General features: G+C 33.9%; 1 long non-coding RNA gene across 3 annotated transcripts in view; it reads right to left on the reverse strand.

Moving 5' to 3' along the window:
• Nucleotides 1-10,197, reverse strand: part of LOC102147372 (uncharacterized) — a 122,131-nt gene extending 111,934 nt beyond the window's left edge. For 2 of the 3 annotated variants that reach the window (XR_002804146.2, XR_011432925.1), the window contains exons 1-3: nucleotides 9,949-10,197; nucleotides 8,248-8,470; nucleotides 6,435-6,534 (exon numbers count right to left, since the gene is read on the reverse strand). This is a non-coding gene — a long non-coding RNA (uncharacterized lncRNA). The remainder of the gene's footprint in view (nucleotides 1-6,434; nucleotides 6,535-8,247; nucleotides 8,471-9,948) is intronic. The other variant, XR_011432924.1, reaches the window with a different exon arrangement.
• Between the last annotated feature and the right edge of the window lie 1,571 nt (nucleotides 10,198-11,768).

Below are 11,768 nucleotides of genomic sequence, written 5' to 3' on the forward strand. Positions count from 1 at the left end.
CAATTACAGCTGTGAAGTTCCAGAAGAGAACTGAGACCTACAGGGAAATTTTGATGAGCATATGTAGGTATGTAGTCTTCAAGCAAAGGAAATCACAAAAGTTTTTGTACGAAATTGTCTCAAGATACTAATGGATATGTGAGCAAGTTACATAGGCGCAAAAATTAAATATTATAACTTTTCCTTTTTCTTTGTTAGTGTAGACAGTTTTTAAATAGCTTCATCTTGCTTTATTTTCAAACTCTATTGGTAGATTTTTTTCATAATTTTCCTTGGATTTATTGTATATGTGTATGAGTATTGTGGCAGAACTGTATGTTTTTCTTAAGTGTAAAGGCAACTATAAAATTCAAGAAATAGCTTCTAAATAAGACTCCAGAAAGTAATTTGTTCCTTTGTCAAAATACGTATCTTTCATCACAGACTACTGGTGGAATGAATAAAGGAAAATATGTTCCACGTGTGCATTTCACAAGAAAGCGAAAATTGAAAGTTTTTTGACGTCGGAGAACCAAGCTCCATTGCACTTTGCACACATAAATTCTCCCTGAGCAAGTTATAAAATATAATGTAAATTAACATTTAGACTTCAAAATTGAAGTGTGACTTCACGTCTCATCTCTTTATATAACCGCACCCACTTGTGAAGAATACTCTCTCACAAATAGACAAACTTACCCGGGTGTGGATGGTCAATCAGTCCTGCTAAAATCTGAGCAAAACAAAAAAGGGAACATACCAAAATCCAAAAATAAATTCTCTTATCTCATTCTTATTAAAGTTGTTTGCTTGATTTTTCCCAGATCCTTTTCATTAAGATAAAGGTAGGAGTTTTAAAAATTTTAATGTTTACTTATTATAATCTATGGAAAAATGCGTCTGTGAACTGAGTGTGATTTCTCTGTGGTGCCCCTTTACTGTAGATTAGGTTAAATTGTGGAAGCCGGAGCTGTAGAAATAGCTTAGTACAAAATAGAAATGGTACCCAGTGCAAAATGAAGGAAAGCTTCTTTGTCAGTAGCCAGGTATATTTCAACAGCTAACTTCTTTCCAAAAACCCACATGAAAGAAGAATAAGGCAGAAGGAGTTGAAGGATAAAAATTTAGAGATCCACAGAAACAGGCAGAAGTTTTTGGCCAGCATTTAGTCCAAGATTAGATCGAAAACCCCTAAGATTCTATCAGATTTCTTTCTAGGGAACCCTATGTCTAAAATAAGAGTTAGTCACTTGGTTCTTGGAGTCTATCAGCACAGCTCAAGCTGGGCCGATTGGTGATAGGGAACTCTGGACCCTGTATCTTTATAAGATCTCTGGAGCCTTGCACCAGAGTTCATGGCAAGTGGGACCAAGGCCAAAGGCCTTAAAGGATCGGATTGGGTGTTGATAGCTGGTGCTAGGAGGAGGTATGGAGGCAAGGACAGAAACTTATCATTTCAGCTATTTAGGGGTCCCCATCAAGGAGGTCTGATATGTCTACATGTATGGACAAAAGCATATTCTTATTTTTCAAAGAGAGAAACTGGGACTGCAAGAGGCTAAGAAATTTTTCCAACATCGTGTAGAATGAGTCAAGCCAACATTTGTATTCAGACTCCAGAGCGCATAATATTTCTACTGTATCAAGAAGTTCTAACATTCCCTAGGCAGGACAAAGTTGTTTGGGTTTTTTTAAATACATTGTTTCCAAATTAGGATTCATGTTTCCGTTTCTAATTTAGCTTACTATTTGAGTGACTGTATAGATAATAAAATAAGCCTCTGAATCTTATGCTATTACTTGCACTTAATCTTTACTTTAGTTCCTCTTGATATCTCTGCCTAAACGTAGACAAAATGTTCTGTAACAATAATACAACTTTTCCCTGATTGATCCTTTCTCACGAAATCTCAACAATAGTTTAATTTCGTAAATTCTAATTCTCTTTGACCAAAGCTTCAAATAAAAAGAAGAAAAAATGAGCCAATTTAGCAAAAGTATGTCTATTTTAAAATTAACAATACAAAAACAAAGACCACCCAAAAAAATGGTATAGAAGAGTTCTCAGCTATGAGACAAGAAAACTGCAGAATAAAAAGATTAAAGTAACAAGTAACTATTTAAAATATTGCTAAACAAAGGAAAGAAAGATCTAAGAAGATATTTTGAACTTTGGCAGCTTTCTTATGACCATTGCCAAATAAACACACCAAAATTAGGAAGGGCACATTTGGTCTGAAACAATCTGGTCACTTGTGCTATTTAGAAAAAGTTCTTTCTGTTCATCTAGACTATTAAGCTACACACACACACACATACAGACACACACACAGACCAACAAATACATACACAAAAGTCAAATATAAATTACCTTCTTAATATGAAAACAACCACTCAAAATCTTCTGTGCACGTGACAATAAATTTGCAGGTCCTAGAGAACACTGTGTTAGGTATAAGCAGACTTAGAGTCTAAACTGAACCTCACCCCTTATTAACAGGGTGACTGGAGAAGTTGGTAATAACCCTGTGCCTCAGTTCTCTTATCTGTAACGTAAAGGAGTTGGGATGGATGATTTCTAAAGTTCTTTCCAGCTCTATGATTATATATGAATCTCAGACAAGTGGGATGAGAAAATCTATGCGGCTGTATTGAATTGCCTCTGTCCTCGGTTCTGAACGGCTTCGAACTTTAAGGCCGGTTCATTACAGCCCGGAAGGAGCATTCCCATTTCAATTTCTAAGATAATCACGGCCAGGTTTAACCCTTTCAGATTAAATGTTAATTTTCTTATTTTTCTTAGCCCTCTACATTTCTTAGCCCAGGACTTTCCTGTAATTAGATGTCAGGCTTTTGATTAATTCTGTATTTGCTTCGTGCAAGTACCTACTTTTAGCCCCTAGATTATTTCTAATGTGTGTGCTTCCTGCCCTATCTCTACTTGCTCTTTTGTTTTTATGCCTTTTTCTTGTACCCAATCAGAACTTTCCTTTACTTTAGCCGATAATTCTCTTTGAGAGCCTGATCTTGCCCTTTAAGTTTCAACAATTCTGTGCCGGTAATATACAAAATAATGCAATTCTACCTCTTTTAAATCAGAAACATTTTATGTCAAATATAGCAAGTCCTCTTGTTAGTGCACATTCTTGTTCCCAAACATCTATAATTTTTCTTAAAATAATAGGATACAAATTCCCATCATAAAATGTGTTCCAAAGTTTTAATTATTGGATAGGCAGGAATAGACATGTTCCACTTATGTAACAAAGATTATATCGTACCTCATAACTCAAAATTAGAAAAGTATAGTAAATTAACTGGTGTGCACATATGAGTCATTTTAGCAAACTGTAAATTCAGTAATGAGGTAACTAAATTCAAAAGTTCTAATGGCTGACTCAGGTGGTAATTTATTACTGTGTTTTTATCAAACACACGTATTGCTATATTAATTGTTTTAATTAGTAAAAGGGATATACAAATTAGAAAGTATACGTTCTTTTTTCTCTTTCTCAATGTATTGCCTAGAGATTGTCTCCAGCCTGAAGGAAGAAAAGGTGGATGGAATAGTGAATCTTTACTGCATCAAAACTTAAATAGGAAATAATTATCCTAACTAAAAATCTCTGAATTTGTCCACCGATTATTCAAGACAATTTAAATTACCCTACTTCTAATTTATTCCATAATGTCTAAGGCACAGTCCCAAGGTGCTGGCACTAGACAAGGACTCAAGTAGAGAATAGAGGGTAAGAAACTGACTCTGTCAGGGATGCTTAAGTAAAGAAAATAATATTATAATCACATAACCCCAATTATTGCCAGGACAGAAGAGTATGACTGTGCCATTGTATTTCTGCTTTCTACACACACTTCTGAAGGAGTACTCTTAGTTCTTTTTTGAGTTCTTTTACCCTTCAAGGCTATTCTTTGGGAGTATAGAGGTACAAAGAAACACAAAGTTAACATCATTAAGAAAGACTTCTCCAGAATCTCTCAACTAAAGCCTTTGATGAAGCTCTTAAATATTGGATACCTCAGTTGTTAATTCTATAAAACTTGTCCCCAATTTTAGTGCTTTTCTAGGGTCTAGTGACTAATTCTAAATATTTCTACTTGCTATATGAGAAAATGAAGGCAAGTTATAAACTTCCCTGGATAGTTTTTTAAAGTGATATAAACAATTGAAATCGCCTTCCACTCCAGCAGTCTCTAAGCAATTGTTTGCATTGTGTAATTTATGTTTACAATGATCAGCTAATAGTTTCTGATATATTACATTTATAATGTAGAGTTGTGATTTTTATTATGTATATGTAATTTGTTGCACATTGAGTCCTTTTTTATAATTACAGTGTACAGTAATTATATTTATTTATTACTCACATTATGCCCTTCATAACAAAATTATAATATTTTAAATTTCTAGAGTGTCATGAATGCTTTGTGCGAATTTTTAATTTGCTAAAAAGTATTTACTGAGAATCTAAGTCAGGCGTGCTCAATGTGCCAGTAATATAACAATGAACAAATCTTGATTTGAATACTTATTGTTGGAAAATAATATCCATACTGTGCTCGAAATAGTTATTTTTTTTCACTATTATGGTATACAGGAATGTGCTGCAATGAAACAGTGACTTTTTGTAATTTAATTATGGTAAGGCAATTTTTAAAATAGACAATCCATTACTACTGCTAAACATTCTCATGACCAATTACCTTTATATCATCTTGTCAGTTAGTTGCATTGAAAATCCAGTTTTCTCATTACTAATAATGCTTTAATTTTATTGCTCTCATTTTATGCATGATAGTAATGGAAAATTCTACATGAGTTGTTGAATCTTGCAGTTCCACAAGATGATTCATCTTTCCACTCTACTGTGTCTGGATAATATCCTTTCTGGACACAATGTGCTTGTTCTTTTAGCTCATCTCTTTCTATTTCATTCTCTCTCCTCCCCCTTGAGTTTGCTATTATTCTTCTCCACCCCTCACCCCATAACAAACTTTCGTACCAAACTTTTCTCCAGGGCCCCTTTGTGCCATCCTGAACAAAGACCAGTATGTGAAATATGCTTTAATAACATGCTTTTGCTGCTTATGTAAAGAAATACCATGGGTAGAATAATGTTGCATTTTTCTGTGATATATTGCCATATTGAGACATCCTTGCCAACAGACTATAATTATATTTTTCAATGTCCTCACATGAAGCATTTAATAGTAAACTTCTCTATGAGCATACCAACTGGAAAATGTTTATTATTCTTGGTAAACTGGCAATTTTTAACTATTATTAAACACTGAGCATTGTGTAATCAACTACATCTTTCCTTGACCACCGAGAAAGTTGGAGGCAGGAACCAATCCAAGCTTTATGGGACCTCAGGTCTATATAATTTGGGGACCCTTGTTTAAGAAAAAAGAATTCAAAATTATGAATAGAAAATTAGGTTCAGGACTGTGGGAGAGCCTCATCCCAGTTCAGAACCTTAAAGCTTAAGCTTTATTAGCTGCAGGGCAAATCCACTTCGGCTTGGAACTAAATTTTATGCCCAACTGCTGCTGTTTTCCTCCATCATCATTTCTTAACTCACTTGATACCCTCTTATCTTTACACAATTGGGATCCAATCGGTTAGTTAACTGAAATTTCTGGAAAATATTGAAATTACGAAAGATTACATACACATAAACAAACATATTCTTTCAACTTAAAGCATATAAATATTCATTTATTTGTCAATCTTTTGATTGATAGCCAAGGCTTTTTATTCAGATAAGGAATTAAGTGCAAGTTATTTAATGGAAGTTTTTCTGTTTAATTTCCCCCAAGCCTTGCCTTTTACAATTTGAGTTTTATATTTTAATTTTGGACTAATGGTTTCATATTTCCTGTACCTATGCTTTTATTGTAAACTGCCTCAAAATTGTTTCAAAATAAGTGGATTAAAGTTATTACTCATGACTATTTGTACATAGATTCTCTATTTTGTAGATTATCAATGGTGATGTTGTAATACTTGGTTGATTACCTTGGATTTTTCTGAGTTACTTCCTTTTGTTACATTTGGCATATGCTATGTAAATAAAATAAAATTCATCTGACTCATGTGATAAAGGCTCTACTTTATATAATTTTGGACTGTATGTTGTTTCAACTTTCCAAAATTCTAGACTGTTGATAACTGAGTGTACATTAAGTATCATTTCTTATACACACAGATTATTTAAAGTATGCTAAAAAATAATAGAGGTGGATAGATTTTTTCAAATTTAAATCAGCAGGCAAAAGTAGAAATGAGTTGATGTTTCAACATAGCTTTTGTGTTTAATTAATATAGGCTTTAAATTTGCATAGGTATAAATTGTAGAAATATTATTAGCTACTGCCAATCTGTTTCATCACACAACAATGAACAGCAAATAGCATTGGTATTTTCATCTGACCTTGTGGTGTGGAGTTTTAAGGGCTTTCATGAGTGCATGGATGTGTACTGTCCTTTGAAATCTGCATCCAATCTTCTGGGCTCAGTTTCAGAATCCAGTGCTATCAATTTAAAACAAAAATAGTTTGTTCTTTCATCTGTGCAGCATAACAGAAGAATTTTAATCAGAGTCAGACACATACTCTGAAGGAAATCACTGTCTACCCTTCTACAAAAGAACTAAATTTCAGAACCTTACTTCAACCTTCAGTTGTTCAATAAATTAATTTCACACATCTTATGTTGAGTCATCCAAGATGGAGTGATCTCATTTCTTAACAACCAGAAGATGGTTTATTTTACAGTATTTGCCTTGCTTTGAGTTATAGTAATTTTTGAAACCCATTAATACAAGAAATTTGATTTTATAACCATTTTGAAGACAAAAATAGCATGTTATGGCATGGATGAGAAAGGACAGTTAAATTCTTTAAAAATATTTTTTGAGGGAAAGTATTAGTTTAGATTATTATGAAAATACTGCCTAAATCAATAGGGCTTATAAAACTATACAATTATTCATCACAAGTTGTTCTAGAATTAGTCATCTTAGGTTCTATTCTGAACATAACATGACCATGCATCTTTATAAGCTACAGTTTCTGAAACTTGGTCATTGTTTACTTTTTAAGTGTGTGGTAGCACAATGATGGAGAAGTACCTAAGGTGGACAATGAAAAGAATGCAGATTAAGAGTGATGCCATAATAGAATGGACTAAAATTGTTGGTTCCTTTAGGCCTGGAAAACCTAAAATAAAGAGAAAATGAGATTGAAATACATTCAAATAAGGGAGGTGTTGGTAGGCTTAACTGTGACTTTTCTACTAGCTTCAATGTTGGAAGAAGACCTTGAGAAAATAAAATTGAGAAACATTTTTTAAGCAGGGCTTTTCATAGTGAGTTCTAAACAGAGGTGAATCATCACCCTTAGGAAGTAGTATACAGTAAAAACACAAAACAATTCATTCAAGATTTCGACATGAGATGGAAGATTGTACACAATTGGGTTATTACAGAAAATGAAGAAGTTGGAGAGAAGTACTTCTGATCAAAGTAAGGAGAGCAACCATAGCTTGGTGTCCCTGGCAGAGAGAAAATAATTTATAGATGAGGAGCAATTTGGCTCTAATTATTATGTTTAATTTTTTCATTTTGAGACTATAGTAGATTTTTACAATATAGGCTATCATGAAAAACGAATGATCTAAAGAAGTATTATTTTGTGGGGTTTTTTTTTTCCTTTTTCTCCCCAAAGTCCCCTGGTACATAGTTGTATATTCTTTGTTGTGGGTCCTTCTAGTTGTGGCAGAAGTATTATTTTGAATGAATATAAGTAATGATTTATAAGACAATTCACTCTAGTTCTTTACTCTAAGAAAAAGAAATGTACTATATATAACCACATATATATTTTAAAAGAAAGTTTAAGATATTGCAAAAATTCACTAGGAGTGCTTGCTTCATAATGACAACTCATGTATTAGGTCTTGACTTCATAAATAACGGATCCAATCGTAGGCTCTAGGTCCCTATGAAACAAAATCTAGGTCCCTAGGTCTATTGCAAGAAGTATAAATATGCCATTAAAGGCTATAAACATGACTTTCTAAAAATCCCAGCTTCCCTTTTCCAGTTTGCTCTCTGAATGGCCACGAATTTTCATTTGTAATTCCTGTCGTGTGCATCCATCAGGATTGGCTTGGTAATGCTGTGGTAACAAATAACCCTAAATAGCTCAGTGGCTAACACAACAAACATTTACTGTTTTGCTTACTTGGTACATCCAGTGCAGATCAGTTGAGAGTTCTTCATTTTATTGTGTTTCAGAGACAAATTGATAGATGCTACAGCCACTATCTGGAATGCTGTCAATCATTGTAGCAGCAGGAAAGAATTCATGAGGGTTTCACTCTGGCAATTAAATGCTCTGGCCTAGAAGTAATGCATGCTACTTCTGTTCATGACTCCTTTGGCCAGAACTAGTCATATGGACTCACCTGAGGATGCCAAGCAAAAAAAAATCAAGAAAGAAAATCCCACTAGGTAGCCAGATATCAAAAATAGCTAGTGAACAGCACTAATGATTTACACACTGTACTTACAGCACCCTTTCTGTTTTAAAGGCAACATTATTGATTGAATAACTCGGTTAAGTGTTGACCTCTTTGAAACACAAGCATGACTAAAAAGTGATATTAACAGGCCACTTTTTCTGGCCTAGCAGAGTAAAAGAAGCCTTCTTAAGAGCCAGCTCCTGCTGGGATGGCTTGCTAAGGTTTCAGTGCACTTCAAAAGCTTTTTACTAATTGTAAGCTTGGATAAAACTGCTATTCTGAGAGGCTGAGTGATGTCAGTTACAAAAACATTTCAGCAAGAGCGGTCAGCTTTTGGCAAGCCTTCTGCCCACTGGGAGGCAAAGGTCCGGAGAAGGGAATAACAGGTGCATACTGTTACCACTCTTGTAAACTGAGGAAGAGCCCAGCCCTAAAAGTTATTTCATTGAGGTGTTGAAAACTCAGCCATTTTAAGAACAGGTTTTCTGCCAAAATGTCTTTTGAATGGCTGCTGCTAGATAATGTATAACTAATAAATTGAGAAACAGATTGAAGTCTACAATACAGGAACAATTTTCCCTGGCCTAAAGGATATGAGAGAAAAGAATTTTAGGGTTGGTTTAAAAAATCCGCCAATGTCTGAACCTCTAAACTTTACCTGTGTGGTGGGAACAACTAACAGCACAGTTAATTTCACATGATGCCTTATATTCAATGTATCATTTTCTCTAGGACGATGAACATTTTGAAAGTGAAATAGTGGTTTGAGAATCAAATAGTAAAGCTTTTAGTGTATGTTGCTTTTAAAATGACTTTAGCTGTGACACACTGATTTTACATAACAGGTCATAGATCCCATAAATATTAAATTAAAGAACAATTTGCATAAATATTTCAAACTTTGCTATTTTAAAGTATTGGGAAGTTAGAATGGAAGGAGAATATTTTCATATTGTTTAATGCTTTGTATTATAATAGTAAAATAAGATAAAACATAAAGAAAAGATCACTATATTTTGAAATATAACAACCTACTAATTATTTTTGTCTTTAAACAAAAATACCAATAGCTAATGTTTCTTGAATGTTTACCATACACCAGGCACTATCATTATAAAAATTCTATATGCATTCATTAATTTTATTCTCACAACAATCTTCTTGGGTAGGTGTTACCATTAGCAGTTCACAAATGAAGACATTAATGCACAATGGGATTCCAAAGCATTTGTATTGACATTCTTTGGTCAATATGGGCTTTGGAGGCAAAGAAACTGAGGTTCAAATCTTGCTCTGCCAGTTAGTAAAAGTGGTAGCCACTTTTAACAAGTTATTAAACCTCTGTAAGCATCAGTTCTTCATTTGTAAAACCCATGAGCTTTTGGTTAGAAAAAGTATAACTAGGAATCGAAATTACTTACCACAGTCTCTCCCCTAGTAAGCATCCAAAAACATCAGCTAGTATTACTATTATAATTGTAATCATTCGATGTAAAGAGAAGCATCTAGCACAATCTCAGGACTATAGTAGATCCCTAATAAGTACTAGTTTCCTTTCTCATATATCTTCAAAGTCTTAATAGATTGGAAAAATAAAAGACTACCCCTCACGTGAAATGGAATCCAGCTGGAATGGAATCCCACAGGACTGTGAAAATGTGTCTGTGAATGACCTTGAAATGAAAACCCATGAACTATTTTTAATCCCGTTTCTAAATTTAACTGTGTCATAGTCTCACATTAGTCCTTTCCTTGCCAGGGAGTTTGGTGTTCATTTAACATACGCTGGGTACCTTTTCAGTGTATCAGCTTTCAAGACCTGGCATAGAACCAGTTTCAATGACTATTCACATTTCCTACGGAGGCATAGTGAAATTTAATAAAAGATCTGTGGATTGCGGGGGGAGTAGGGTATCAGGGTATGAAAGATTCGTGACGGCTCTGATATATTCCTTTCCTCTTTTCAAAAGCAAAAATCACAAAGCACTTTAAAATTACTGAGAAAATTACAAATGAATATTAGCCCTTTTTAAATCCAAGCACCACCACCTACCATGAAAATGAATGTAATGCTAACGTGTATGTGAGTTTAATGCTCTGAGGAAAAGTTCTCTGGGAACCAAAGGTAGCTCCTGTCCTGTCCCATTAAGGATACCTGTCTGCAAAACTAAATGATGTATCAACATTGCAAGCTCCAATCAATTTAATTGATTTGTGAGTATCATTATCCTATCTGTAATGTTTATGTTTTCAATTGTCAAAAGCAGACTTTGCTGATTAAGGGTTGTGTTACAGGTATAGCAGTTAGAGGATGGAGAGTCCCATCATTAGTCTATATCATACAGTGCTGGCCAAGAACATTACTCTTCAAAAATGGAAAAGTAACAGCTTGAGAAATAGGGCCAATGACACATTAGCTCAACAAATCCAGGAGGCTAATGTGGAGGTGGTACTACACTTAAAAGACTAGCTTGGTTTCCAGAACTTCCAAGTTAAAATCCCAAAAGTTGACTGAAGGTAAACTTGGCCCCATTATGTTAGCCTAGCAAGTTGAAAAGGGATGTTCAAGAATTCTATTCTGAATTAGCTAAGGTTTTTTTTTTTCACTAATAATTGCCATTAAAGTTAATTTTTCAAAAAGAGCTGAAAGTGTGCATGATCTTGCTTACTTCTAATAAAAATTAGCCACATATTAAATCATTTTTTAACATTTCTACTGTTTTGTTAGAATAAAAATATCAAACTGCAAAATTTAATGACAATATTTAATCTCTTTGTGCTAACATATTTGAATTTTAAAATATCTATCTGTGTAGGAGAATTTAAAACTTCTTGTTTGTTATTATCTCATTGATGGAGATAAGGAAAGGAGAATATATATACCAAGTTTTTATGAATAAAAAACATTTTGATTTTAAAAAAAGACAAAGTAACAATCTTGTATTGGTTGCAACTGCTGTTTACAACAAATGCTTTATTTCCTAGTATTGCTAAACTATGTTTCACTGGGTAAGATAAATCAATTGAGGCGCAAAATGAAATCAAAGGCTCCCTTTTCAGCAAATGCTACTTAGGAGGAAATAGACCAATGAGAAGAAATCTCCCCTCTCTCTACTTCTCATCTAAAGCATTCTGGAAGATGGATCTATAATCTATCACTCTTCCAATGAGAAAAATTAGGGTTAAAACTATATAAAGTCATGCATCACATAATGACGCTTTGGTCTGCGATAGACCTTAT

Source organism: Equus caballus, chromosome 26, assembly GCF_041296265.1.
Source record: "Equus caballus isolate H_3958 breed thoroughbred chromosome 26, TB-T2T, whole genome shotgun sequence".
NCBI lineage: Eukaryota > Metazoa > Chordata > Mammalia > Perissodactyla > Equidae > Equus > Equus caballus.